The 26899-nt window shown below is 51.0% G+C and overlaps 2 long non-coding RNA genes across 7 annotated transcripts; both read left to right on the top strand.

Moving 5' to 3' along the window:
• Positions 1-249: 249 nt before the first annotated feature.
• Positions 250-7548, top strand: LOC127928844 (uncharacterized). Of its 5 annotated transcripts, XR_008132445.1 has the most exons (4): positions 2913-3071; positions 6101-6212; positions 6421-6628; positions 7356-7548. It is a non-coding gene; the product is annotated as an uncharacterized LOC127928844 (long non-coding RNA). The 5 variants fall into 5 exon arrangements; XR_008132443.1 differs by lacking the exons at positions 2913-3071; positions 7356-7548 and adding an exon at positions 250-520 and having other exon boundaries at positions 6109-6212; positions 6421-6807; XR_008132442.1 differs by lacking the exon at positions 6421-6628 and having other exon boundaries at positions 7096-7548.
• An 11115-nt stretch (positions 7549-18663) lies between these two features.
• LOC127928847 (uncharacterized) lies at positions 18664-26463 on the top strand. Of its 2 annotated transcripts, XR_008132447.1 has the most exons (5): positions 18664-18949; positions 19049-19109; positions 20316-20413; positions 20820-20852; positions 26316-26463. It is a non-coding gene; the product is annotated as an uncharacterized LOC127928847 (long non-coding RNA). The 2 variants fall into 2 exon arrangements; XR_008132448.1 differs by lacking the exon at positions 20820-20852.
• Positions 26464-26899: the final 436 nt, after the last annotated feature.

Here is a 26899-nt window from a genome sequence, read left to right as displayed (position 1 = left end):
GTGGGACTGGTTGAACAGAGGAGACAACATGTGTTATTCTGTCAGGTGAGGAGGTGGGACTGGTTGAACATGAGGAGACAACATGTTATTCTGTCAGGTGAGGAGGTGGGACTGGTTGAACATGGGGAGACAACATGTTATTCTGTCAGGTGAGGAGGTGGGACTGGTTGAACATGAGGAGACAACATGTTATTCTGTCAGGTGAGGAGGTGGGACTGGTTGAACACGGGAGACAACATGTTATTCTGTCAGGTGAGGAGGTGGGACTGGTTGAACACGAGGAGACAACATGTTATTCTGTCAGGTGAGGAGGTGGGACTGGTTGAACATGAGGAGACAACATGTTATTCTGTCAGGTGAGGAGGTGGGACTGGTTGAACATGGGGAGACAACATGTTATTCTGTCAGGTGAGGAGGTGGGACTGGTTGAACATGAGGAGACAACATGTTATTCTGTCAGGTGAGGAGGTGGGACTGGTTGAACATGAGGAGACAACATGTTATTCTGTCAGGTGAGGAGGTGGGACTGGTTGAACACGAGGAGACAACATGTTATTCTGTCAGGTGAGGAGGTGGGACTGGTTGAACAACATGTTATTCTGTCAGGTGAGACAACACATGTTATTCTGTCAGGTGAGGAGGTGGGACTGGTTGAACACGGGGAGACAACATGTTATTCTGTCAGGTGAGGAGGTGGGACTGGTTGAACACGAGGAGACAACATGTTATTCTGTCAGGTGAGGAGGTGGGACTGGTTGAACACGAGGAGACAACATGTTATTCTGTCAGGTGAGGAGGTGGGACTGGTTGAACATGGGGAGACAACATGTTATTCTGTCAGGTGAGGAGGAGGGACTGGTTGAACACGAGGAGACAACATGTTATTCTGTCAGGTGAGGAGGTGGGACTGGTTGAACATGAGGAGACAACATGTTATTCTGTCAGGTGAGGAGGTGGGACTGGTTGAACACGGGAGACAACATGTTATTCTGTCAGGTGAGGAGGTGGGACTGGTTGAACACAGGAGACAACATGTTATTCTGTCAGGTGAGGAGGTGGGACTGGTTGAACACGGGAGACAACATGTTATTCTGTCAGGTGAGGAGGTGGGACTGGTTGAACACGGGAGACAACATGTTATTCTGTCAGGTGAGGAGGTGGGACTGGTTGAACATGGGAGACAACATGTTATTCTGTCAGGTGAGGAGGTGGGACTGGTTGAACATGAGGAGACAACATGTTATTCTGTCAGGTGAGGAGGTGGGACTGGTTGAACATGAGGAGGTTAGACAACATGTTATTCTGTCAGGTGAGGAGGTGGGACTGGTTGAACATGAGGAGACAACATGTTATTCTGTCAGGTGAGGAGGTGGGACTGGTTGAACACAGGAGACAACATGTTATTCTGTCAGGTGAGGAGGTGGGACTGGTTGAACACGAGGAGACAACATGTTATTCTGTCAGGTGAGGAGGTGGGACTGGTTGAACACGAGGAGACAACATGTTATTCTGTCAGGTGAGGAGGTGGGACTGGTTGAACATGAGGAGACAACATGTTATTCTGTCAGGTGAGGAGGTGGGACTGGTTGAACACGGGAGACAACATGTTATTCTGTCAGGTGAGGAGGTGGGACTGGTTGAACATGAGGAGACAACATGTTATTCTGTCAGGTGAGGAGGTGGGACTGGTTGAACACGAGGAGACAACATGTTATTCTGTCAGGTGAGGAGGTGGGACTGGTTGAACACGAGGAGACAACATGTTATTCTGTCAGGTGAGGAGGTGGGACTGGTTGAACATGAGGAGACAACATGTTATTCTGTCAGGTGAGGAGGTGGGACTGGTTGAACACGGGAGACAACATGTTATTCTGTCAGGTGAGGAGGTGGGACTGGTTGAACACGAGGAGACAACATGTTATTCTGTCAGGTGAGGAGGTGGGACTGGTTGAACACAGGAGACAACATGTTATTCTGTCAGGTGAGGAGGTGGGACTGGTTGAACACGAGGAGACAACATGTTATTCTGTCAGGTGAGGAGGTGGGACTGGTTGAACACGAGGAGACAACATGTTATTCTGTCAGGTGAGGAGGTGGGACTGGTTGAACACGGGAGACAACATGTTATTCTGTCAGGTGAGGAGGTGGGACTGGTTGAACACGAGGAGACAACATGTTATTCTGTCAGGTGAGGAGGTGGGACTGGTTGAACACGGGAGACAACATGTTATTCTGTCAGGTGAGGAGGTGGGACTGGTTGAACACGAGGAGACAACATGTTATTCTGTCAGGTGAGGAGGTGGGACTGGTTGAACACGGGAGACAACATGTTATTCTGTCAGGTGAGGAGGTGGGACTGGTTGAACACGAGGAGACAACATGTTATTCTGTCAGGTGAGGAGGTGGGACTGGTTGAACACGGGGAGACAACATGTTATTCTGTCAGGTGAGGAGGTGGGACTGGTTGAACATGAGGAGACAACATGTTATTCTGTCAGGTGAGGAGGTGGGACTGGTTGAACACGAGGAGACAACATGTTATTCTGTCAGGTGAGGAGGTGGGACTGGTTGAACACGAGGAGACAACATGTTATTCTGTCAGGTGAGGAGGTGGGACTGGTTGAACACGAGGAGACAACATGTTATTCTGTCAGGTGAGGAGGTGGGACTGGTTGAACACGAGGAGACAACATGTTATTCTGTCAGGTGAGGAGGTGGGACTGGTTGAACACGGGGAGACAACATGTTATTCTGTCAGGTGAGGAGGTGGGACTGGTTGAACATGAGGAGACAACATGTTATTCTGTCAGGTGAGGAGGTGGGACTGGTTGAACACGGGAGAGACAACATGTTATTCTGTCAGGTGAGGAGGTGGGACTGGTTGAACACGAGGAGACAACATGTTATTCTGTCAGGTGAGGAGGTGGGACTGGTTGAACACGAGGAGACAACATGTTATTCTGTCAGGTGAGGAGGTGGGACTGGTTGAACATGAGGAGACAACATGTTATTCTGTCAGGTGAGGAGGTGGGACTGGTTGAACATGAGGAGACAACATGTTATTCTGTCAGGTGAGGAGGAGGGACTGGTTGAACACGAGAGACAACATGTTATTCTGTCAGGTGAGGAGGTGGGACTGGTTGAACACGAGGAGACAACATGTTATTCTGTCAGGTGAGGAGGTGGGACTGGTTGAACACGAGGAGACAACATGTTATTCTGTCAGGTGAGGAGGTGGGACTGGTTGAACACGAGGAGACAACATGTTATTCTGTCAGGTGAGGAGGTGGGACTGGTTGAACACGAGGAGACAACATGTTATTCTGTCAGGTGAGGAGGTGGGACTGGTTGAACATGAGGAGACAACATGTTATTCTGTCAGGTGAGGAGGTGGGACTGGTTGAACACAGGGAGACAACATGTTATTCTGTCAGGTGAGGAGGTGGGACTGGTTGAACACGAGGAGACAACATGTTATTCTGTCAGGTGAGGAGGTGGGACTGGTTGAACACAGGAGACAACATGTTATTCTGTCAGGTGAGGAGGTGGGACTGGTTGAACACGAGGAGACAACATGTTATTCTGTCAGGTGAGGAGGTGGGACTGGTTGAACACGAGGAGACAACATGTTATTCTGTCAGGTGAGGAGGTGGGACTGGTTGAACACAGGGAGACAACATGTTATTCTGTCAGGTGAGGAGGTGGGACTGGTTGAACACGAGGAGACAACATGTTATTCTGTCAGGTGAGGAGGTGGGACTGGTTGAACACGGGGAGACAACATGTTATTCTGTCAGGTGAGGAGGTGGGACTGGTTGAACACGAGGAGACAACATGTTATTCTGTCAGGTGAGGAGGTGGGACTGGTTGAACACGAGGAGACAACATGTTATTCTGTCAGGTGAGGAGGAGGTGGGACTGGTTGAACACAGGTGAGGAGACAACATGTTATTCTGTCAGGTGAGGAGGTGGGACTGGTTGAACACAGGAGACAACATGTTATTCTGTCAGGTGAGGAGGTGGGACTGGTTGAACACGGGAGACAACATGTTATTCTGTCAGGTGAGGAGGTGGGACTGGTTGAACACAGGAGACAACATGTTATTCTGTCAGGTGAGGAGGTGGGACTGGTTGAACACGGGGAGACAACATGTTATTCTGTCAGGTGAGGAGGTGGGACTGGTTGAACATGAGGAGACAACATGTTATTCTGTCAGGTGAGGAGGTGGGACTGGTTGAACACAGAGGAGACAACATGTTATTCTGTCAGGTGAGGAGGTGGGACTGGTTGAACACGAGGAGACAACATGTTATTCTGTCAGGTGAGGAGGTGGGACTGGTTGAACATGAGGAGACAACATGTTATTCTGTCAGGTGAGGAGGTGGGACTGGTTGAACATGAGGAGACAACATGTTATTCTGTCAGGTGAGGAGGTGGGACTGGTTGAACATGAGGAGACAACATGTTATTCTGTCAGGTGAGGAGGTGGGACTGGTTGAACATGAGGAGACAACATGTTATTCTGTCAGGTGAGGAGGTGGGACTGGTTGAACACGGGAGACAACATGTTATTCTGTCAGGTGAGGAGGTGGGACTGGTTGAACACGGGGAGACAACATGTTATTCTGTCAGGTGAGGAGGTGGGACTGGTTGAACACGAGGAGACAACATGTTATTCTGTCAGGTGAGGAGGTGGGACTGGTTGAACACGGGAGACAACATGTTATTCTGTCAGGTGAGGAGGTGGGACTGGTTGAACATGGGGAGACAACATGTTATTCTGTCAGGTGAGGAGGTGGGACTGGTTGAACACGGGGAGACAACATGTTATTCTGTCAGGTGAGGAGGTGGGACTGGTTGAACATGAGGAGACAACATGTTATTCTGTCAGGTGAGGAGGTCTGGTTGAACACGGGAGACAACATGTTATTCTGTCAGGTGAGGAGGTGGGACTGGTTGAACACGAGGAGACAACATGTTATTCTGTCAGGTGAGGAGGTGGGACTGGTTGAACACGAGGAGACAACATGTTATTCTGTCAGGTGAGGAGGTGGGACTGGTTGAACACGGAGACAACATGTTATTCTGTCAGGTGAGGAGGTGGGACTGGTTGAACACGAGGAGACAACATGTTATTCTGTCAGGTGAGGAGGTGGGACTGGTTGAACACGGGGAGACAACATGTTATTCTGTCAGGTGAGGAGGTGGGACTGGTTGAACATGAGGAGACAACATGTTATTCTGTCAGGTGAGGAGGTGGGACTGGTTGAACACGAGGAGACAACATGTTATTCTGTCAGGTGAGGAGGTGGGACTGGTTGAACACGAGGAGACAACATGTTATTCTGTCAGGTGAGGAGGTGGGACTGGTTGAACACGGGGAGACAACATGTTATTCTGTCAGGTGAGGAGGTGGGACTGGTTGAACACAGGGAGACAACATGTTATTCTGTCAGGTGAGGAGGTGGGACTGGTTGAACACGGGGAGACAACATGTTATTCTGTCAGGTGAGGAGGTGGGACTGGTTGAACATGGGGAGACAACATGTTATTCTGTCAGGTGAGGAGGTGGGACTGGTTGAACATGAGGAGACAACATGTTATTCTGTCAGGTGAGGAGGTGGGACTGGTTGAACACGAGGAGACAACATGTTATTCTGTCAGGTGAGGAGGTGGGACTGGTTGAACACGAGGAGACAACATGTTATTCTGTCAGGTGAGGAGGTGGGACTGGTTGAACACGAGGAGACAACATGTTATTCTGTCAGGTGAGGAGGTGGGACTGGTTGAACATGAGGAGACAACATGTTATTCTGTCAGGTGAGGAGGTGGGACTGGTTGAGACAAATTGTTACTGGGTGAACACGGGAGACAACATGTTATTCTGTCAGGTGAGGAGGTGGGACTGGTTGAACACGGGGAGACAACATGTTATTCTGTCAGGTGAGGAGGTGGGACTGGTTGAACATGAGGAGACAACATGTTATTCTGTCAGGTGAGGAGGTGGGACTGGTTGAACACGAGGAGACAACATGTTATTCTGTCAGGTGAGGAGGTGGGACTGGTTGAACACGGGGAGACAACATGTTATTCTGTCAGGTGAGGAGGTGGGACTGGTTGAACATGAGGAGACAACATGTTATTCTGTCAGGTGAGGAGGTGGGACTGGTTGAACACGGGGAGACAACATGTTATTCTGTCAGGTGAGGAGGTGGGACTGGTTGAACACGGGGAGACAACATGTTATTCTGTCAGGTGAGGAGGTGGGACTGGTTGAACACGGGGAGACAACATGTTATTCTGTCAGGTGAGGAGGTGGGACTGGTTGAACACGGGGAGACAACATGTTATTCTGTCAGGTGAGGAGGTGGGACTGGTTGAACATGAGGAGACAACATGTTATTCTGTCAGGTGAGGAGGTGGGACTGGTTGAACACAGGGAGACAACATGTTATTCTGTCAGGTGAGGAGGTGGGACTGGTTGAACACGGGGAGACAACATGTTATTCTGTCAGGTGAGGAGGTGGGACTGGTTGAACACGAGGAGACAACATGTTATTCTGTCAGGTGAGGAGGTGGGACTGGTTGAACATGAGGAGACAACATGTTATTCTGTCAGGTGAGGAGGTGGGACTGGTTGAACATGGGGAGACAACATGTTATTCTGTCAGGTGAGGAGGTGGGACTGGTTGAACACGAGGAGACAACATGTTATTCTGTCAGGTGAGGAGGTGGGACTGGTTGAACACGAGGAGACAACATGTTATTCTGTCAGGTGAGGAGGTGGGACTGGTTGAACACGAGGAGACAACATGTTATTCTGTCAGGTGAGGAGGTGGGACTGGTTGAACACGGGAGACAACATGTTATTCTGTCAGGTGAGGAGGTGGGACTGGTTGAACATGGGGAGACAACATGTTATTCTGTCAGGTGAGGAGGTGGGACTGGTTGAACATGAGGAGACAACATGTTATTCTGTCAGGTGAGGAGGTGGGACTGGTTGAACATGGGGAGACAACATGTTATTCTGTCAGGTGAGGAGGTGGGACTGGTTGAACATGAGGAGACAACATGTTATTCTGTCAGGTGAGGAGGTGGGACTGGTTGAACACAGGGAGACAACATGTTATTCTGTCAGGTGAGGAGGTGGGACTGGTTGAACATGGGGAGACAACATGTTATTCTGTCAGGTGAGGAGGTGGGACTGGTTGAACACGGGGAGACAACATGTTATTCTGTCAGGTGAGGAGGTGGGACTGGTTGAACATGAGGAGACAACATGTTATTCTGTCAGGTGAGGAGGTGGGACTGGTTGAACATGAGGAGACAACATGTTATTCTGTCAGGTGAGGAGGTGGGACTGGTTGAACATGAGGAGACAACATGTTATTCTGTCAGGTGAGGAGGTGGGACTGGTTGAACACGGGGAGACAACATGTTATTCTGTCAGGTGAGGAGGTGGGACTGGTTGAACACGAGGAGACAACATGTTATTCTGTCAGGTGAGGAGGTGGGACTGGTTGAACACAGGGAGACAACATGTTATTCTGTCAGGTGAGGAGGAGGGACTGGTTGAACATGAGGAGACAACATGTTATTCTGTCAGGTGAGGAGGTGGGACTGGTTGAACACGGGAGACAACATGTTATTCTGTCAGGTGAGGAGGTGGGACTGGTTGAACACGGGAGACAACATGTTATTCTGTCAGGTGAGGAGGTGGGACTGGTTGAACATGGGAGACAACATGTTATTCTGTCAGGTGAGGAGGTGGGACTGGTTGAACACGGGGAGACAACATGTTATTCTGTCAGGTGAGGAGGTGGGACTGGTTGAACATGAGGAGACAACATGTTATTCTGTCAGGTGAGGAGGTGGGACTGTCAGGTGAGGAGGTGGGACTGGTTGAACACAGGGAGACAACATGTTATTCTGTCAGGTGAGGAGGTGGGACTGGTTGAACATGGGGAGACAACATGTTATTCTGTCAGGTGAGGAGGTGGGACTGGTTGAACATGGGGAGACAACATGTTATTCTGTCAGGTGAGGAGGTGGGACTGGTTGAACATGAGGAGACAACATGTTATTCTGTCAGGTGAGGAGGTGGGACTGGTTGAACATGAGGAGACAACATGTTATTCTGTCAGGTGAGGAGGTGGGACTGGTTGAACATGGGGAGACAACATGTTATTCTGTCAGGTGAGGAGGTGGGACTGGTTGAACACGGGGAGACAACATGTTATTCTGTCAGGTGAGGAGGTGGGACTGGTTGAACATGAGGAGACAACATGTTATTCTGTCAGGTGAGGAGGTGGGACTGGTTGAACACAGGGAGACAACATGTTATTCTGTCAGGTGAGGAGGTGGGACTGGTTGAACATGGGGAGACAACATGTTATTCTGTCAGGTGAGGAGGTGGGACTGGTTGAACACGAGGAGACAACATGTTATTCTGTCAGGTGAGGAGGTGGGACTGGTTGAACACGGGGAGACAACATGTTATTCTGTCAGGTGAGGAGGTGGGACTGGTTGAACACGAGGAGACAACATGTTATTCTGTCAGGTGAGGAGGTGGGACTGGTTGAACACGAGGAGACAACATGTTATTCTGTCAGGTGAGGAGGTGGGACTGGTTGAACACGGGGAGACAACATGTTATTCTGTCAGGTGAGGAGGTGGGACTGGTTGAACACGGGGAGACAACATGTTATTCTGTCAGGTGAGGAGGTGGGACTGGTTGAACACGAGGAGACAACATGTTATTCTGTCAGGTGAGGAGGTGGGACTGGTTGAACACAGGGAGACAACATGTTATTCTGTCAGGTGAGGAGGTGGGACTGGTTGAACATGGGGAGACAACATGTTATTCTGTAAGGTGAGGAGGTGGGACTGGTTGAACACGGGAGACAACATGTTATTCTGTCAGGTGAGGAGGTGGGACTGGTTGAACACAGGAGACAACATGTTATTCTGTCAGGTGAGGAGGTGGGACTGGTTGAACATGGGGAGACAACATGTTATTCTGTCAGGTGAGGAGGTGGGACTGGTTGAACATGAGGAGACAACATGTTATTCTGTCAGGTGAGGAGGTGGGACTGGTTGAACACGAGGAGACAACATGTTATTCTGTCAGGTGAGGAGGTGGGACTGGTTGAACACGGGGAGACAACATGTTATTCTGTCAGGTGAGGAGGTGGGACTGGTTGAACACGGGAGACAACATGTTATTCTGTCAGGTGAGGAGGTGGGACTGGTTGAACACGAGGAGACAACATGTTATTCTGTCAGGTGAGGAGGTGGGACTGGTTGAACATGGGGAGACAACATGTTATTCTGTCAGGTGAGGAGGTGGGACTGGTTGAACATGGGGAGACAACATGTTATTCTGTCAGGTGAGGAGGTGGGACTGGTTGAACACGGGAGACAACATGTTATTCTGTCAGGTGAGGAGGTGGGACTGGTTGAACACAGGAGACAACATGTTATTCTGTCAGGTGAGGAGGTGGGACTGGTTGAACACGGGGAGACAACATGTTATTCTGTCAGGTGAGGAGGTGGGACTGGTTGAACACGGGAGACAACATGTTATTCTGTCAGGTGAGGAGGTGGGACTGGTTGAACACGAGGAGACAACATGTTATTCTGTCAGGTGAGGAGGTGGGACTGGTTGAACATGAGGAGACAACATGTTATTCTGTCAGGTGAGGAGGTGGGACTGGTTGAACACGAGGAGACAACATGTTATTCTGTCAGGTGAGGAGGTGGGACTGGTTGAACACGAGGAGACAACATGTTATTCTGTCAGGTGAGGAGGTGGGACTGGTTGAACATGGGGAGACAACATGTTATTCTGTCAGGTGAGGAGGTGGGACTGGTTGAACACGGGGAGACAACATGTTATTCTGTCAGGTGAGGAGGTGGGACTGGTTGAACACGAGGAGACAACATGTTATTCTGTCAGGTGAGGAGGTGGGACTGGTTGAACACGGGGAGACAACATGTTATTCTGTCAGGTGAGGAGGTGGGACTGGTTGAACATGAGGAGACAACATGTTATTCTGTCAGGTGAGGAGGTGGGACTGGTTGAACACGGGGAGACAACATGTTATTCTGTCAGGTGAGGAGGTGGGACTGGTTGAACATGAGGAGACAACATGTTATTCTGTCAGGTGAGGAGGTGGGACTGGTTGAACACGAGGAGACAACATGTTATTCTGTCAGGTGAGGAGGTGGGACTGGTTGAACACAGGGAGACAACATGTTATTCTGTCAGGTGAGGAGGTGGGACTGGTTGAACACGGGGAGACAACATGTTATTCTGTCAGGTGAGGAGGTGGGACTGGTTGAACATGAGGAGACAACATGTTATTCTGTCAGGTGAGGAGGTGGGACTGGTTGAACACGAGGAGACAACATGTTATTCTGTCAGGTGAGGAGGTGGGACTGGTTGAACATGAGGAGACAACATGTTATTCTGTCAGGTGAGGAGGTGGGACTGGTTGAACACGAGGAGACAACATGTTATTCTGTCAGGTGAGGAGGTGGGACTGGTTGAACATGAGGAGACAACATGTTATTCTGTCAGGTGAGGAGGTGGGACTGGTTGAACATGAGGAGACAACATGTTATTCTGTCAGGTGAGGAGGTGGGACTGGTTGAACATGAGGAGACAACATGTTATTCTGTCAGGTGAGGAGGTGGGACTGGTTGAACATGAGGAGACAACATGTTATTCTGTCAGGTGAGGAGGTGGGACTGGTTGAACACGGGAGACAACATGTTATTCTGTCAGGTGAGGAGGTGGGACTGGTTGAACACGAGGAGACAACATGTTATTCTGTCAGGTGAGGAGGTGGGACTGGTTGAACACGGGAGACAACATGTTATTCTGTCAGGTGAGGAGGTGGGACTGGTTGAACATGAGGAGACAACATGTTATTCTGTCAGGTGAGGAGGTGGGACTGGTTGAACATGAGGAGACAACATGTTATTCTGTCAGGTGAGGAGGTGGGACTGGTTGAACATGGGAGACAACATGTTATTCTGTCAGGTGAGGAGGTGGGACTGGTTGAACACGAGGAGACAACATGTTATTCTGTCAGGTGAGGAGGTGGGACTGGTTGAACACGGGGAGACAACATGTTATTCTGTCAGGTGAGGAGGTGGGACTGGTTGAACACAGGAGACAACATGTTATTCTGTCAGGTGAGGAGGTGGGACTGGTTGAACACAGGAGACAACATGTTATTCTGTCAGGTGAGGAGGTGGGACTGGTTGAACACGAGGAGACAACATGTTATTCTGTCAGGTGAGGAGGTGGGACTGGTTGAACATGGGGAGACAACATGTTATTCTGTCAGGTGAGGAGGTGGGACTGGTTGAACACGGGAGACAACATGTTATTCTGTCAGGTGAGGAGGTGGGACTGGTTGAACACGAGGAGACAACATGTTATTCTGTCAGGTGAGGAGGTGGGACTGGTTGAACATGAGGAGACAACATGTTATTCTGTCAGGTGAGGAGGTGGGACTGGTTGAACATGAGGAGACAACATGTTATTCTGTCAGGTGAGGAGGTGGGACTGGTTGAACACAGGAGACAACATGTTATTCTGTCAGGTGAGGAGGTGGGACTGGTTGAACACGGGGAGACAACATGTTATTCTGTCAGGTGAGGAGGTGGGACTGGTTGAACATGGTCAGGAGACAACATGTGTTATTCTGTCAGGTGAGGAGGTGGGACTGGTTGAACACGGGAGACAACATGTTATTCTGTCAGGTGAGGAGGTGGGACTGGTTGAACACGGGGAGACAACATGTTATTCTGTCAGGTGAGGAGGTGGGACTGGTTGAACATGAGGAGACAACATGTTATTCTGTCAGGTGAGGAGGTGGGACTGGTTGAACATGAGGAGACAACATGTTATTCTGTCAGGTGAGGAGGTGGGACTGGTTGAACACGAGGAGACAACATGTTATTCTGTCAGGTGAGGAGGTGGGACTGGTTGAACACGAGGAGACAACATGTTATTCTGTCAGGTGAGGAGGTGGGACTGGTTGAACATGAGGAGACAACATGTTATTCTGTCAGGTGAGGAGGTGGGACTGGTTGAACATGAGGAGACAACATGTTATTCTGTCAGGTGAGGAGGTGGGACTGGTTGAACATGAGGAGACAACATGTTATTCTGTCAGGTGAGGAGGTGGGACTGGTTGAACATGAGGAGACAACATGTTATTCTGTCAGGTGAGGAGGTGGGACTGGTTGAACACGAGGAGACAACATGTTATTCTGTCAGGTGAGGAGGTGGGACTGGTTGAACATGAGGAGACAACATGTTATTCTGTCAGGTGAGGAGGTGGGACTGGTTGAATTGGATGGTGTCTCATGTCTATTCAAATGGCTCTCTTCACTTCAAAACAGGAGGCCAAAAGTTCAACTCAGACCACCCCACCTCATGATTACACAGAGAAAAGGAAAGAGGGAGGCAGGGGTTGATATGCTGTGTTGTTAGATTGAAGTAGCTGGGGCACACCAGGGTCAGGGGTCAACTCAATGTAAATCCTAGTCCATTCAGAGAGTAAACCATTTTCAAATTCCAATTCATAAATTGTTCTTATTGAAGAGATTTAAAATGTGAATTTCAGTGTACTTCCAGTTCCAATTTCAAATTTAATTGACCCCGACACACACACACACACACACACACACACACACACACACACACACACACACACACACACACACACACACTGTCCTCCACACACACACACACACACACACCTCCAGCCATCCACACACACACACCCCAGGTCTGTGCAGTACAGAGTACAGACCCATCAACAGCCCTCTGAGCCTCCAGCCGGGCCCCTGGTCTGTGCAGACCCATCAACAGCCATCTGAGCCTCCAGCCGGGCCCCTGGTCTGTTTAGTACAGAGTACAGACCCATCAACAGCCATCTGAGCCTCCAGCCGGGCCCCCGGTCTGTGCAGACCCATCAACAGCCCTCTGAGCCTCTAGCCGGGCCCCTGGTCTGTGCAGTACAGAGTACAGACCCATCAACAGCCCTCTGAGCCCCCAGCTGGGCCCCTGGTCTGTGCAGTACAGAGTACAGACCCATCAACAGCCCTCTGAGCCCCCAGCCGGGCCCCTGGTCTGTGCAGTACAGAGTACAGACCCATCAACAGCCCTCTGAGCCCCAGCTGGGCCCCTGGTCTGTGCAGTACAGAGTACAGACCCATCAACAGCCCTCTGAGCCCCCAGCCATCCGTGGGTTCAAAGAGCAGGAACTGTGAGCTCCCCTCTCCATGTCCTCTCCTTTCAACCTCCGCTGTCAAAGAGTTACCTGTTCTCTACTACAAAGACCTGTCGGTCAGTCGGCTGGCACCAGGGGGGAGAGGAGCCCTGTGTGTGTGTGTATGTGTGTAGGGAGGATAGCCCTGTTTGTGTGTGTGTGTGTGTGTGTGTGTGTGTGTGTGTGTGTGTGTGTGTGGTGTGTAGGGAGGATAGCCCTGTTTGTGTGTGTGTGTGTGTGTGTGTGTGTGTGTGTGTGTGTGTGTGTGTGTGGTGTGTAGGAGGATAGCCCTGTTTGTGTGTGTGTGTGTGTGTGTGTGTGTGTGTGTGTGTGTGTGTGTGTGTGTGTGTGTGTGTGTGTGTGTATATACACGCAGGAACGATCCCGTGTGTGTGTGTGTGTGTGTGTGTGTGTGTGTGTGTGTGTGTGTGTGGCAAGGCCCAGGTGAAGACGGTTGAACAAGAAAGGACCAGGGTGAGAGGAAGGGATGGGACACTGGACTGGGCTGACATGGTACTGGGGGGACTGGACTGGGCTGACATGGTACGGGGGGACTGGACTGGGCTGACATGGTGGACTGGGGGGGGGGGGACTGGACTGGGCTGACATGGTACTGGGGGGACTGGACTGGGCTGACATGGTACGGGGGGACTGGACTGGGCTGACATTGTACGGGGGGACTGGACTGGGCTGACATGGTACGGGGGGGGACTGGACTGGGCTGACATGGTACGGGGGGACTGGACTGGGCTGACATGGTACGGGGGGATACTGGACTGGGCTGACATGGTACGGGGGGGACTGGACTGGGCTGACATGGTACGGGGGGGGACTGGGCTGACATGGTACGGGGGGGGACTGGACTGGGCTGACATGACATGGTACGGGGGGACTGGACTGGGCTGACATGGTACGGGGGGGACTGGACTGGGCTGACATGGTCCGGGGGGACTGGACTGGGCTGACATGGTACTGGGGGGACTGGACTGGGCTGACATGGTACGGGGGGGGACTGGACTGGGCTGACATGGTACGGGGGGACTGGACTGGGCTGACATGGTACGGGGGGACTGGACTGGGCTGACATGGTACGGGGGGACTGGACTGGCTGACATGGTACGGGGGGGCCTGGACTGGGCTGACATGGTACGGGGGGACTGGACTGGGCTGACATGGTACGGGGGGACTGGACTGGGCTGACATGGTACGGGGGGGACTGGACTGGGCTGACATGGTACGGGGGGACTGGACTGGGCTGACATGGTACTGGGGTGGGGACTGGACTGGGCTGACATGGTACGGGGGGGACTGGACCGGGCTGACATGGTACGGGGGGGACTGGACTGGGCTGACATGGTACGGGGGGGACTGGACTGGGCTGACATGGTACGGGGGGGGACTGGACTGGGCTGACATGGTACGGGGGGACTGGACTGGGCTGACATGGTACGGGGGGACTGGACTGGGCTGACATGGTACGGGGGACTGGACTGGGCTGACATGTACGGGGGACTGGACTGGGCTGACATGGTCGGGGGGACTCCCGGTTGTTTCAGGTCAGGTACGGGATCGTTCCTGTGTTGTTTCAGGTTAGGTAGGGATCGTTTCTGGGTTGTTTCAGGTCAGGTAGGGAATCGTTCTGGGTTGTTTCAGGTTAGGATCGTTCCTGGGTTGTTTCAGGTTGGTAGGGTATCGTTCCTGGGTTGCTTCAGGTTAGGTAGGGGATCGTTCCTGGGTGGTTTCAGGTTAGGTAGGGATCGTTCCTGGGTTGTTTCAGGTTAGGTAGGGTATCGTTCCTGGGTGGTTTCAGGTTAGGTAGGGATCGTTCCTGGGTTGTTTCAGGTTAGGATCGTTCCTGAGTTGTTTCAGGTTAGGTAGGGATCGTCCTGGGTTGTTTCAGGTTAGGTAGGGGGATCGTTCCTGGGTTGTTTCAGGTTAGGTAGGGGATCGTTCCTGGGTTGTTTCAGGTTAGGTAGGGATCGTTCCTGGGTTGTTTTAGGTTAGGTAGGGATCGTTCCCGGTTGTTTCAGGTCAGGTAGGGATCGTTCCTGGGTTGTTTCAGGTTAGGTAGGGGATCGTTTCTGGGTTGTTTCAGGTCAGGTAGGGAATCGTTCTGGGTTGTTTCAGGTTAGGATCGTTCCTGGGTTGTTTCAGGTTAGGTAGGGTATCGTTCCTGGGTTGTTTCAGGTTAGGTAGGGATCGTTCCTGGGTTGTTTCAGGTTAGGTAGGGATCGTTCCTGGGTTGTTTCAGGTTAGGATCGTTCCTGAGTTGTTTCAGGTTAGGTAGGGATCGTTCCTGGGTTGTTTCAGGTTAGGATCGTTCCTGGGTTGTTTCAGGTTAGGATCGCTCCTGAGTTGTTTCAGGTTAGGTAGGGGATCGTTCCTGGGTTGTTTCAGGTTAGGTAGGGATCGTTCCTGGGTTGTTTCAGGTTAGGTAGGGATTGTTCCTGGGCTGTTTCAGGTTAGGTAGGGGATCGTTCTGGGTTGTTTCAGGTTAGGATCGTTCCTGGGTTGTTTCAGGTTAGGATCGTTCCTGGGTTGTTTCAGGTTAGGTAGGGGATCGTTCCTGGGTTGTTTCAGGTTAGGTAGGGATCGTTCCTGGGTTGTTTCAGGTTAGGTAGGGATCGTTCCTGGGTTGTTTCAGGTTAGGTAGGGATCGTTCCTGGGTTGTTTCAGGTTAGGTAGGGATCGTTCCTGGGTTGTTTCAGGTTAGGATCGTTCCTGGGTTGTTTCAGGTTAGGTAGGGGATCGTTCCTGGGTTGTTTCAGGTTAGGTAGGGATCGTTCCTGGGTTGTTTCAGGTTAGGTAGGGATCGTTCCTGGGTTGTTTCAGGTTAGGTAGGGATCGTTCCTGGGTTGTTTCAGGTTAGGTAGGGATCGTTCCTGGGTTGTTTCAGGTTAGGTAGGGGATCGTTCCTGGGTGGTTTCAGGTTAGGTAGGGGATCGCTCCTGGGTTGTTTCAGGTTAGGTAGATCGTTCCTGGGTTGTTTCAGGTTAGGTAGGGATCGTTCCTGGGTTGTTTCAGGTTAGGGGGATCGCTCCTGGGTTGTTTCAGGTTAGGTAGGGGATCGCTTCCTGGGTTGTTTCAGGTCAGGTAGGGGATCGTTCCTGGGTTGTTTCAGGTTAGGTACGGATCGTTCCTGGGTTGTTTCAGGTTAGGTAGGGGATCGTCCTGGGTTGTTTCAGGTTAGGTAGGGATCGTTCCTGGGTTGTTTCAGGTTAGGTAAGGATCGCTCCTGGGTTGTTTCAGGTTAGGTAGGGGATCGTTCCCTGTGGGTTCACAAATTTAGGTAGGGATCGCTCCTGGGTTGTTTCAGGTTAGGTAGGGGATCGTTCCTGGGTTGTTTCAGGTTAGGGATCGTTCCTGGGTTGTTTCAGGTTAGGTAGGGATCGTTCCTGGGTTGTTTCAGGTTGTTTCAGGTTAGGTTAGGTAGGATCGTCCTGGGTTGTTTCAGGTTAGGTAGGGGATCGTTCTGGGTTGTTTCAGGTTAGTAGGGATCGTTCCTGGGTTGTTTCAGGTTAGGTAGGGATCGTTCCTGGGTTGTTTCAGGTTAGGTAGGGATCGTTCCTGGGTTGTTTCAGGTTAGGTAGGTTAGGATCGTTCCTGGGTTGTTTCAGGTTAGGTCAGGGGTTGTTTCAGGTTAGGTATCGCTCCTGGGTTGTTTCAGGTTAGGTATCGGATCAGGTTAGGTAGGGGATCGTTCCTGGGTTGTTTCAGGGATTAGGTAGGGATCGTTCCTGGGTTGTTTCAGGTTAGGTAGGGGATCGCTCCTGGGTTGTTTCAGGTTAGGATCGTTCCTGGGTTGTTTCAGGTTAGGTAGGGGATCGCTCCTTCCTGGGTTGTTTCAGGTTAGGTAGGGATCGTTCCTGGGTTGTTTCAGGTTAGGTAGGATCGTTCCTGGTTGTTTCAGGTTAGGAGAGATCGTTCCTGGGTTGTTTCAGGTTAGGTAGGGATCGTTCCTGGGTTGTTTCAGGTTAGGATCGTTCCTGGGTTGTTTCAGGTTAGGGGGGATCGTTCCTGGGTTGTTTCAGGTTAGGTAGGGATCGTTCCTGGGTTGTTTCAGGTTAGGGATCGTTCCTGGGTTAGGATCGTTCCTGGGTTGTTTCAGGTTAGGTAGGGTCATCGTTCCTGGGTTGTTCAGGTTAGGTAGGGATCGTTCCTGGGTTGTTTCAGGTTAGTAGGATCGTTCCTGGGTTGTTTCAGGTTAGGTAGGGATCGTTCCTGGGTTGTTTCAGGTTAGTTTCTGCGGTTTCAGGTTAGGGGGATCGTTCCTGGGTTGTTTCAGGTTAGTAGGATCGTTCCTGGGTTGTTTCAGGTTAGGTAGGGGTTAGGTGGGGGATCGTTCCTGGGTTGTTTCAGGTTAGGTAGGGATCGTTCCTGGGTTGTTTCAGGTTAGGTAGGGGATCGTTCCTGGGTTGTTTCAGGTTAGGTAGGGATCGTTCCTGGGTTGTTTCAGGTTGTTTCAGGTCAGGTAGGGATCGTTCCTGGGTTGTTTCAGGTTAGGATCGTTCCTGGGTTGTTTCAGGTTAGGTAGGGATCGTTCCTGGGTTGTTTCAGGTTAGGTAGGGGATCGTTCCCGGGTTGTTTCAGGTCAGGTAGGGATTTCCTGGTTGTTTCAGGTCAGGTAGGGGATCGTTCCTGGGTTGTTTCAGGTTAGGTAGGGATCGTTCCTGGGTTGTTTCAGGTTAGGATCGTTCCTGGGTTGTTTCAGGTTAGGTAGGGATCGTTCCTGGGTTGCTTCAGGTTAGGTAGGGATCGTTCCTGGGTTGTTTCAGGTTAGGTAGGGGATCGTTCCTGGGTTGTTTCAGGTTAGGTAGGGATCGTTCTGGGTTGTTTTCAGGTTAGGTAGGGATCGTTCCTGGGTTGTTTCAGGTTAGGTAGGGATCGTTCCTGGGTTGTTTCAGGTTAGGTAGGGGATCGTTCCTGGGTTGTTTCAGGTTAGGTAGGGATCGTTCCTGGGTTGTTTCAGGTTAGATCGTTCCTGGTGTTTCAGGTTAGGATCGTTCCTGGGTTGTTTCAGGTTAGGTAGGGATCGTTCCTGGGTTGTTTCAGGTTAGGATTTCCTGGGTTGTTTCAGGTTAGGTAGGGATCGTTCCTGGGTTGTTTCAGGTCAGGTAGGGATCGTTCCTGGGTTGTTTCAGGTCAGGTACGGGATCGTTCCTGGGTTGTTTGAGGTAAGGATCGTTCCTGGGTTGTTTCAGGTTAGGTAGGGGATCGTTCCTGGGTTGTTTCAGGTTAGGTAGGGGATCGTTCCTGGGTTGTTTCAGGTTAGGTAGGGGATCGTTCCTGGGTTGTTTCAGGTTAGGTACGGGATCGTTCCTGGGTTGTTTCAGGTTAGGATCGTTCCTGGGTTGTTTCAGGTTAGGATCGTTCCTGGGTTGTTTAAGGTTAGGTAGGGGATCGTTCCTGGGTTGTTTAAGGTTAGGTAGGGGATTGTTCCTGGGTTGTTTAAGGTTAGGTAGGGGATCGTTCCTGGGTTGTTTCAGGTTAGGTCGGGGATCGTTCCTGGGTTGTTTCAGGTTAGGTAGGGGATCGTTCCTGGGTTGTTTCAGGTTAGGTAGGGGATCGTTCCTGGGTTGTTTCAGGTTAGGTAGGGGATCGTTCCTGGGTTGTTTCAGGTTAGGTAGGGGATCGTTCCTGGGTTGTTTCAGGTTAGGTAGGGGATCGTTCCTGGGTTGTTTCAGGGTAGGTAGGGGATCGTTCCTGGGTTGTTTCAGGTTAGGTAGGGGATCGTTCCTGGGTTGTTTCAGGTTAGGTAGGGGATCGTTCCCGGGTTGTTTCAGGTCAGGTACGGGATCGTTCCTGGGTTGTTTCAGGTTAGGTAGGGGATCGTTCCTGGGTTGTTTCAGGTCAGGTAGGGAATCGTTCCTGGGTTGTTTCAGGTTAGGATCGTTCATGGGTTGTTTCAGGTTAGGTAGGGTATCGTTCCTGCGTTGCTTCAGGTTAGGTAGGGGATCGTTCCTGGGTGGTTTCAGGTTAGGTAGGGGATCGTTCCTGGGTTGTTTCAGGTTAGGATCGTTCCTGAGTTGTTTCAGGTTAGGTAGGGGATCGTTCCTGGGTTGTTTCAGGTTAGGATCGTTCCTGGGTTGTTTCAGGTTAGGAGGATCGTTCCTGAGTTGTTTCGGTTTGGTAGGGATCGTTCCTGGGTTGTTTCAGGTTAGGTAGGGGATCGTTCCTGGGTTGTTTCAGGTTAGGTAGGGGATCGTTCCTGGGCTGTTTCAGGTTAGGTAGGGATCGTTCCTGGGCTGTTTCAGGTTAGGTAGGGATCGTTCCTGGGTTGTTTCAGGTTAGGATCGTTCCTGGGTTGTTTCAGGTTAGGTAGGGATCGTTCCTGGGTTGTTTCAGGTTAGGTAGGGATCGTTCCTGGGTTGTTTCAGGTTAGGTAGGGATCGTTCCTGGGTTGTTTCAGATTAGGTAGGGATCGTTCCTGGGTTGTTTCAGGTTAGGTAGGGATCGCTCCCGGGTTGTTTCAGGTCAGGTACGGGATCGTTCCTGGGTTGTTTCAGGTTAGGTAGGGGATCGTTCCTGGGTTGTTTCAGGTCAGGTAGGGAATCGTTCCTGGGTTGTTTCAGGTTAGGATCGTTCCTGGGTTGTTTCAGGTTAGGTAGGGTATCGTTCCTGGGTTGCTTCAGGTTAGGTAGGGGATCGTTCCTGGGTTGTTTCAGGTTAGGTAGGGGATCGTTCCTGGGTTGTTTCAGGTTAGGTACGGGATCGTTCCTGGGTTGTTTCAGGTTAGGTAGGGGATCGTTCCTGGGTTGTTTCAGGTTAGGTACGGGATCGTTTCTGGGTGGTTTCAGGTTAGGTAGGGGATCGTTCCTGGGTTGTTTCAGGTTAGGTAGGGGATCGTTCCTGGGTTGTTTCAGGTTAGGTAGGGGATCGTTCCTGGGTTGTTTCAGGTTAGGATCGTTCCTGGGTTGTTTCAGGTTAGGTAGGGGATCGTTCCTGGGTTGTTTCAGGTTAGGTACGGGATCGTTCCTGGGTTGTTTCAGGTTAGGTAGGGGATCGTTCCTGGGTTGTTTCAGGTCAGGTAGGGAATCGTTCCTGGGTTGTTTCAGGTTAGGATCGTTCCTGGGTTGTTTCAGGTTAGGTAGGGTATCGTTCCTGGGTTGCTTCAGGTTAGGTAGGGGATCGTTCCTGGGTTGTTTCAGGTTAGGTAGGGGATCGTTCCTGGGTTGTTTCAGGTTAGGTACGGGATCGTTCCTGGGTTGTTTCAGGTTAGGTAGGGATCGTTCCTGGGTTGTTTCAGGTTAGGTACGGGATCGTTTCTGGGTGGTTTCAGGTTAGGTACGGGATCGTTCCTGGGTGGTTTCAGGTTAGGTAGGGATCGTTCCTGGGTTGTTTCAGGTTAGGTAGGGATCGTTCCTGGGTTGTTTCAGGTTAGATCGTTCCTGGGTTGTTTCAGGTTAGGTAGGGATCGTTCCTGGGTTGTTTCAGGTTAGGATCGTTCCTGGGTTGTTTCAGGTCAGGTAGGGAATCGTTCCTGGGTTGTTTCAGGTTAGGATCGTTCCTGGGTTGTTTCAGGTTAGGTAGGGTATCGTTCCTGGGTTGCTTCAGGTTAGGTAGGGATCGTTCCTGGGTTGTTTCAGGTTAGGTAGGGATCGTTCCTGGGTTGTTTCAGGTTAGGCACGGATCGTTCCTGGGTTGTTTCAGGTTAGGTAGGGATCGTTCCTGGGTTGTTTCAGGTTAGGTACGGGATCGCTTCTGGGTGGTTTCAGGTTAGGTACGGGATCGTTCCTGGGTGGTTTCAGGTTAGGTAGGGATCGTTCCTGGGTTGTTTCAGGTTAGGTAGGGGATCGTTCCTGGGTTGTTTCAGGTTAGGATCGTTCCTGGGTTGTTTCAGGTTAGGTAGGGGATCGTTCCTGGGTTGTTTCAGGTTAGGATCGTTCCTGGGTTGTTTCAGGTTAGGTACGGATCGTTCCTGGGTTGTTTCAGGTCAGGTAGGGGATCGCTCCTGGGTTGTTTCAGGTTAGGATCGTTCCTGGGTTGTTTCAGGTTAGGAGGGGATCGTCCTGGGTTGTTTCAGGTTAGGTAGGGGATCGTTCCTGGGTTGTTTCAGGTTAGGTACGGGATCGTTCCTGGGTTGTTTCAGGTTAGGTAGGGGATCGTTCCTGGGTTGTTTCAGGTTAGGATGCTCCTGGGTTGTTTCAGGTTAGGTAGGGATCGTTCCTGGGTTGTTTCAGGTTAGGATCGTTCCTGGGTTGTTTCAGGTTAGGTACGGATCGTTCCTGGGTTGTTTCAGGTTAGGTAGGGGATCGTTCCTGGGTTGTTTCAGGTTAGGTACGGGATCGTTCCTGGGTTGTTTCAGGTTAGGTAGGGATCGTTCCTGGGTTGTTTCAGGTTAGGTACGGGATCGTTTCTGGGTGGTTTCAGGTTAGGTACGGATCGTTCCTGGGTGGTTTCAGGTTAGGTAGGGGATCGTTCCTGGGTTGTTTCAGGTTAGGTAGGGGATCGTTCCTGGGTTGTTTCAGGTTAGGATCGTTCCTGGGTTGTTTCAGGTTAGGTAGGGATCGTTCCTGGGTTGTTTCAGGTTAGGATCGTTCCTGGGTTGTTTCAGGTTAGGTACGGATCGTTCCTGGGTTGTTTCAGGTCAGGTAGGGATCGTTCCTGGGTTGTTTCAGGTTAGGATCGCTCCTGGGTTGTTTCAGGTTAGGAGGGATCGCTCCTGGGTTGTTTCAGGTTAGGTAGGGGATCGCTCCTGGGTTGTTTCAGGTTAGGTACGGGATCGTTCCTGGGTTGTTTCAGGTTAGGTAGGGATCGTTCCTGGGTTGTTTCAGGTTAGGATCGTTCCTGGGTTGTTTCAGGTTAGGTAGGGATCGTTCCTGGGTTGTTTCAGGTTAGGATCGTTCCTGGGTTGTTTCAGGTTAGGTACGGATCGTTCCTGGGTTGTTTCAGGTCAGGTAGGGGATCGTTCCTGGGTTGTTTCAGGTCAGGTACGGGATCGTTCCTGGGTTGTTTGAGGTAAGGATCGCTCCTGGGTTGTTTCAGGTTAGGTAGGGATCGTTCCTGGGTTGTTTCAGGTTAGGTAGGGGATCGTTCCTGGGTTGTTTCAGGTTAGGTAGGGATCGTTCCTGGGTTGTTTCAGGTTAGGTAGGGATCGCTCCTGGGTTGTTTCAGGTTAGGTAGGGATCGTTCCTGGGTTGTTTCAGGTTAGGATCGTTCCTGGGTTGTTTCAGGTTAGGATCGTTCCTGGGTTGTTTAAGGTTAGGTAGGGGATCGTTCCTGGGTTGTTTAAGGTTAGGTAGGGATCGTTCCTGGGTTGTTTCAGGTTAGGTAGGGATCGTTCCTGGGTTGTTCCAGGTTAGGTCGGGATCGTTCCTGGGTTGTTTCAGGTTAGGTCGGGATCGTTCCTGGGTTGTTTCAGGTTAGGAAGGATCGCTCCTGGGTTGTTTCAGGTTAGGTAGGGATCGCTCCTGGGTTGTTTCAGGTTAGGTAGGGATCGTTCCTGGGTTGTTTCAGGTTAGGTACGGGATCGCTCCTGGGTTGTTTCAGGTTAGGATCGTTCCTGGGTTGTTTCAGGTTAGGTAGGATCGTTCTGGGTTGTTTCAGGTTAGGATCGCTCCTGCGTTGTTTCAGGTTAGGTACGGGATCGTTCCTGGGTTGTTTCAGGTCAGGTAGGGATCGTTCCTGGGTTGTTTCAGGTCAGGTACGGGATCGTTCCTGGGTTGTTTCAGGTAAGGATCGTTCCTGGGTTGTTTCAGGTTAGGTAGGGGATCGTTCCTGGGTTGTTTCAGGTTAGGTAGGGGATCGTTCCTGGGTTGTTTCAGGTTAGGTAGGGATCGTTCCTGGGTTGTTTCAGGTTAGGATCGTTCCTGGGTTGTTTCAGGTTAGGATCGTTCCTGGGTTGTTTAAGGTTAGGTAGGGGATCGTTCCTGGGTTGTTTAAGGTTAGGTAGGGGATCGTTCCTGGGTTGTTTCAGGTTAGGTCGGGGATCGTTCCTGGGTTGTTTCAGGTTAGGAAGGGGATCGTTCCTGGGTTGTTTCAGGTTAGGTAGGGATCGTTCCTGGGTTGTTTCAGGTTAGGTAGGGGATCGTTCCTGGGTTGTTTCAGGTTAGGTAGGGGATCGTTCCTGGGTTGTTTCAGGTTAGGTACGGGATCGTTCCTGGGTTGTTTCAGGTTAGGTATGGGATCGTTCCTGGGTGGTTTCAGGTTAGGTAGGGGATCGTTCCTGGGTTGTTTCAGGTTAGGTAGGGGATCGTTCCTGGGTTGTTTCAGGTTAGGTAGGGGATCGTTCCTGGGTTGTTTCAGGTTAGGTAGGGGATCGTTCCCGGGTTGTTTCAGGTCAGGTACGGGATCGTTCCTGGGTTGTTTCAGGTTAGGTAGGGGATCGTTCCTGGGTTGTTTCAGGTCAGGTAGGGAATCGTTCCTGGGTTGTTTCAGGTTAGGATCGTTCCTGGGTTGTTTCAGGTTAGGATCGTTCCTGGGTTGTTTCAGGTTAGGTAGGGGATCGTTCCTGGGTTGTTTCAGGTTAGGTAGGGGATCGTTCCTGGGTTGTTTCAGGTTAGGTAGGGGATCGTTCCTGGGTTGTTTCAGGTTAGGTAGGGATCGTTCCTGGGTTGTTTCAGGTTAGGTACGGATCGTTTCTGGGTGGTTTCAGGTTAGGTACGGGATCGTTCCTGGGTGGTTTCAGGTTAGGTAGGGATCGTTCCTGGGTTGTTTCAGGTTAGGTAGGGATCGTTCCTGGGTTGTTTCAGGTTAGGATCGTTCCTGGGTTGTTTCAGGTTAGGTAGGGATCGTTCCTGGGTTGTTTCAGGTTAGGATCGTTCCTGGGTTGTTTCAGGTTAGGTACGGGATCGTTCCTGGGTTGTTTCAGGTCAGGTAGGGGATCGTTCCTGGGTTGTTTCAGGTTAGGATCGTTCCTGGGTTGTTTCAGGTTAGGAGGGATCGTTCCTGGGTTGTTTCAGGTTAGGTAGGGATCGTTCCTGGGTTGTTTCAGGTTAGGTACGGGATCGTTCCTGGGTTGTTTCAGGTTAGGTAGGGGATCGTTCCTGGGTTGTTTCAGGTTAGATCGTTCCTGGGTTGTTTCAGGTTAGGTAGGGGATCGTTCCTGGGTTGTTTCAGGTTAGGTAGGGATCGTTCCTGGGTTGTTTCAGGTTAGATCGTTCCTGGGTTGTTTCAGGTTAGGTACGGGATCGTTCCTGGGTTGTTTCAGGTTAGGTAGGGGATCGTTCCTGGGTTGTTTCAGGTTAGGATCGTTCCTGGGTTGTTTCAGGTTAGGTAGGGGATCGTTCCTGGGTTGTTTCAGGTTAGGTACGGGATCGTTCCTGGGTGGTTTCAGGTTAGGTACGGGATCGTTCCTGGGTGGTTTCAGGTTAGGTAGGGGATCGTTCCTGGGTTGTTTCAGGTTAGGTAGGGGATCGTTCCTGGGTTGTTTCAGGTTAGGATCGTTCCTGGGTTGTTTCAGGTTAGGTAGGGGATCGTTCCTGGGTTGTTTCAGGTTAGGATCGTTCCTGGGTTGTTTCAGGTTAGGTACGGGATCGTTCCTGGGTTGTTTCAGGTCAGGTAGGGATCGCTCCTGGGTTGTTTCAGGTTAGGATCGTTCCTGGGTTGTTTCAGGTTAGGAGGGGATCGCTCCTGGGTTGTTTCAGGTTAGGTAGGGATCGTTCCTGGGTTGTTTCAGGTTAGGTACGGGATCGCTCCTGGGTTGTTTCAGGTTAGGTAGGGGATCGCTCCTGGGTTGTTTCAGGTTAGATCGCTCCTGGGTTGTTTCAGGTTAGGTAGGGATCGCTCCTGGGTTGTTTCAGGTTAGGATCGCTCCTGGGTTGTTTCAGGTTAGGTACGGATCGCTCCTGGGTTGTTTCAGGTCAGGTAGGGATCGTTCCTGGGTTGTTTCAGGTCAGGTACGGGATCGCTCCTGGGTTGTTTGAGGTAAGGATCGTTCCTGGGTTGTTTCAGGTTAGGTAGGGATCGTTCCTGGGTTGTTTCAGGTTAGGTAGGGATCGTTCCTGGGTTGTTTCAGGTTAGGTAGGGGATCGTTCCTGGGTTGTTTCAGGTTAGGTAGGGGATCGTTCCTGGGTTGTTTCAGGTTAGGTAGGGGATCGCTCCTGGGTTGTTTCAGGTTAGGATCGTTCCTGGGTTGTTTCAGGTTAGGATCGTTCCTGGGTTGTTTAAGGTTAGGTAGGGATCGTTCCTGGGTTGTTTAAGGTTAGGTAGGGATCGTTCCTGGGTTGTTTCAGGTTAGGTAGGGGATCGTTCCTGGGTTGTTTCAGGTTAGGTCGGGATCGTTCCTGGGTTGTTTCAGGTTAGGTCGGGATCGCTCCTGGGTTGTTTCAGGTTAGAAGGGGATCGCTCCTGGGTTGTTTCAGGTTAGGTAGGGATCGTTCCTGGGTTGTTTCAGGTTAGGTAGGGATCGTTCCTGGGTTGTTTCAGGTTAGGTACGGGATCGTTCCTGGGTTGTTTCAGGTTAGGATCGTTCCTGGGTTGTTTCAGGTTAGGTAGGGATCGTTCCTGGGTTGTTTCAGGTTAGGATCGTTCCTGCGTTGTTTCAGGTTAGGTACGGGATCGTTCCTGGGTTGTTTCAGGTCAGGTAGGGGATCGTTCCTGGGTTGTTTCAGGTCAGGTACGGGATCGTTCCTGGGTTGTTTCAGGTAAGGATCGTTCCTGGGTTGTTTCAGGTTAGGTAGGGATCGTTCCTGGGTTGTTTCAGGTTAGGTAGGGGATCGTTCCTGGGTTGTTTCAGGTTAGGTAGGGATCGTTCCTGGGTTGTTTCAGGTTAGGATCGTTCCTGGGTTGTTTCAGGTTAGGATCGCTCCTGGGTTGTTTAAGGTTAGGTAGGGATCGTTCCTGGGTTGTTTAAGGTTAGGTAGGGATCGTTCCTGGGTTGTTTCAGGTTAGGTCGGGGATCGTTCCTGGGTTGTTTCAGGTTAGGAAGGGGATCGCTCCTGGGTTGTTTCAGGTTAGGTAGGGATCGTTCCTGGGTTGTTTCAGGTCAGGTAGGGAATCGTTCCTGGGTTGTTTCAGGTTAGGATCGTTCATGGGTTGTTTCAGGTTAGGTAGGGTATCGTTCCTGCGTTGCTTCAGGTTAGGTAGGGGATCGTTCCTGGGTGGTTTCAGGTTAGGTAGGGGATCGTTCCTGGGTTGTTTCAGGTTAGGATCGTTCCTGAGTTGTTTCAGGTTAGGTAGGGGATCGTTCCTGGGTTGTTTCAGGTTAGGATCGTTCCTGGGTTGTTTCAGGTTAGGATCGTTCCTGAGTTGTTTCGGTTAGGTAGGGGATCGTTCCTGGGTTGTTTCAGGTTAGGTAGGGGATCGTTCCTGGGTTGTTTCAGGTTAGGTAGGGGATCGTTCCTGGGCTGTTTCAGGTTAGGTAGGGGATCGTTCCTGGGTTGTTTCAGGTTAGGATCGTTCCTGGGTTGTCAGGTCCTTCTGTAGCTCAGTTGGTAGAGCATGGCGCTTGTAACGCCAGGGTAGTGGGTTCAATCCCCGGGACCACCCATACGTAGAATGTATGCACACATGACTGTAAGTCGCTTTTGGATAAAAGCGTCTGCTAAATGGCATATATTATTGTTTCAGGTTAGATCGTTCCTGGGTTGTTTCAGGTTAGGTAGGGTATCGTTCCTGGGTTGTTTCAGGTTAGGTAGGGGATCGTTCCTGGGTTGTTTCAGGTTAG

Source organism: Oncorhynchus keta, unplaced genomic scaffold, assembly GCF_023373465.1.
Source record: "Oncorhynchus keta strain PuntledgeMale-10-30-2019 unplaced genomic scaffold, Oket_V2 Un_scaffold_4285_pilon_pilon, whole genome shotgun sequence".
NCBI lineage: Eukaryota > Metazoa > Chordata > Actinopteri > Salmoniformes > Salmonidae > Oncorhynchus > Oncorhynchus keta.
The sequence above is the reverse complement of the archived record's forward strand: the minus strand, read 5'-3'. Positions and strand labels throughout refer to the sequence as shown.